This window comes from Chrysochloris asiatica, unplaced genomic scaffold (genome assembly GCF_000296735.1).
Source record: "Chrysochloris asiatica unplaced genomic scaffold, ChrAsi1.0 scaffold00267, whole genome shotgun sequence".
NCBI lineage: Eukaryota > Metazoa > Chordata > Mammalia > Afrosoricida > Chrysochloridae > Chrysochloris > Chrysochloris asiatica.
Window position 1 is genome coordinate 1,429,623 of NW_006408785.1, and position 2,445 is coordinate 1,432,067.

The 2,445-nt window shown below is 41.3% G+C and overlaps 1 pseudogene; it reads right to left on the minus strand.

Annotated features, from left to right (window-relative positions):
- Positions 1-272: 272 nt before the first annotated feature.
- LOC102827480 lies at positions 273-704 on the minus strand (annotated as a pseudogene).
- Positions 705-2,445: the final 1,741 nt, after the last annotated feature.

Sequence of the window (2,445 nt, forward strand, 5' to 3'; positions counted from 1 at the left end):
ATTTAGTGCTTAAGCTTTCATTGCCCCACCAGTGTTCTTGTACAGACTAGTGAAAAATAAGAAAATGGTTTCTACTTTAGGTTCCTGAGTTTGGGCTGGGTTGTTATGTACTGAAAGCTAGCTGATGTCATGCATACCTATTTAAAAGCACTTGTTACTTTAATTTTGGGGTGTTTGTATCAGTGTCTTTCTTTAGGCAAAAAACCTTGAAGGAAAAGAGTTTTTTTTCTAGATATGAAAATTTATTATCATTACATTTTCAACATTGTAACTTAAGATCTTGGCATTTCCTTCTTGCCTTTGTATACGGCCAAAAGAGAGACATTAACTACTTTGACCACCTTAAATCAGACTCCAGGAATGTCACCAATAGCATGACCTTTGCTAACAAATCTAGCAACTAGAACCTCATCGTTTTCCTCAACAAAATGCAAGCAACCATCATTGGGTACAAAGGCTGTGATTTTCTTTTCGTTCTTGATCAGCTGGACCCTGACACACTTCCTAATGGCAGAATTTGGCTGTTTAACTTCAACACCCACTTTTTCCAACACAATGCCCTTTGCATGGGAAGTGCCTCCAAAGAGGTTGGCTTTCAAAGCGGTGCCCAAAGGGGCTTTTGTGTTCTGTTTATCATGCCATTTCTGGTCCCATTGGCGGCTCCAGAGCTTCCTGGCAGTACGAAGACCTCGACACTTGCCCATGTCAGCGACACCATGGCACCCAGCGAAAAGAGTCTCTTGCTCATTCTGGCAAACACATCTTATGTGACTCATCTGATTTTTTTGTCCTAACCTATCTCCTAGACTTTCACTCACTCCTGCCTCACCTGTTGCCATAGCCACCTGACTCCCTATGGACCTATGTGGTCCTGCCACTTGAGGCTGAAAGCTGCTAGTTCATTTGCTCAGATTCTTCTCTCCACTTGTGGACTTGGATGAAATTCCTACAGTATCAGGCTTCCCGAGAAGCTAGTGAAGGGGTTGAATGAAGCATCCTGGACATGAAGGGGGAATCAACTCTCTGTGGAGCAAACTTTGAACAATGAAAGATGGAGACTGGAGGGAGGAGAGCAGATTGATTTCCCTTTCTTCTTCCTTTTGCTTAACTTTTTGAGAATGAGTTCCTTGAAGTTGTAGCCCACATAGTAATGTATTAACTGGGATTGCTTCCATCTTTCCCAGCCTCAATGTACACATCTCTCTCTGGGGTTGTACCTTCCAAATAAAGTAGCAGCATTCAGTCTCATGCTGTTTTCTAATGAACACAGACTGAGACCCTCACCTTATATTCTTATCATGTTGAACATTTCCTGGTGTTTAGGAAATCCCTAGAAGCCATAGTGGTGCAGTGCTTAAGCAGTTGGCTGCTAACCTCAAGGTTGGTAGTTCAAATCTACCAGCCAGTCAGCAGGAGAAAGATATGGCAGTTCAGTTCAGTAATGATTTATACCTATAGGGCCATTCTCCTCTGTTCTACAGAGTTGCTTTTGTGACAGTGTTTTTTAAGGAAATTCCTATGTGTATTACAATCACTTGAATGATTTGATTAGCAATTCTGAAAAGTATAACGCAGAGAATGAGATGCACAGAGGTCAAATATTGTCTGATTCAGTAACATCATGATAAATGGTGAAAAGATTGAAATTGTTAAGGACTCCATTTTGCTTGGATCCACAATCAACACTCATGGAAGCAGCAGTCAAGAAATCAAACAACATGTTGCATTAGGAAAATTTGCTGCACGAGATCTCTTTAAAGTGTTCAAGAGCAAAGAAGTCAGTCTGAGGATTAAAGTGTGCCTCAACCCAAGTCATGGTATTTCAATAGCCTCATGCATGTGAAAGTTGGACGGTGAATAAGGAAGACCACAGAATAATTGATGCATTTGAGATATAGTTTTGGAGAAGCACATTAAGTACCATGGACTGCCAGAAGAACAAACAGATCTGTGGTGGAAGATGTGCAGCCAGAGTGCTCCTTAGAAACCGGGATGGCAGGACTTTATCTCGCATACTTTGGAATGTTATCAGGATAGACCAGTTCCTGAAGAAGCAGAGGGTCAGTGAAAAAGAAGACGCCCCCCAGCCCGCTATGTGGTGGGTTGGCACAGTGGCAGCAGTAGTGGATTCAAGCATAAAAACAACTGAGAGTGTCTTGTTTTGTCGTGCATAGGGTCACTATGAGTGACAGCTAATTCAATGGCACCTAACAATAACAATGTACATATTCATGTGTACAATATGTATCTGTTGTGTTATTTATTTTTATGCACAGAAACTCTTTTTGCTTCTTTCACTTAACCATGTGTCCTAGATAGTCCCAAATTATTCCATGGAGAGTAATCCTGGTCTTTTTAAGAGCTGAACAGTATCCCACTGTATGATAGTAGCAGAGTTTATTATATCATGCCCCATTGTTGTTGTTAAGTGCCATCCAGTTGGTT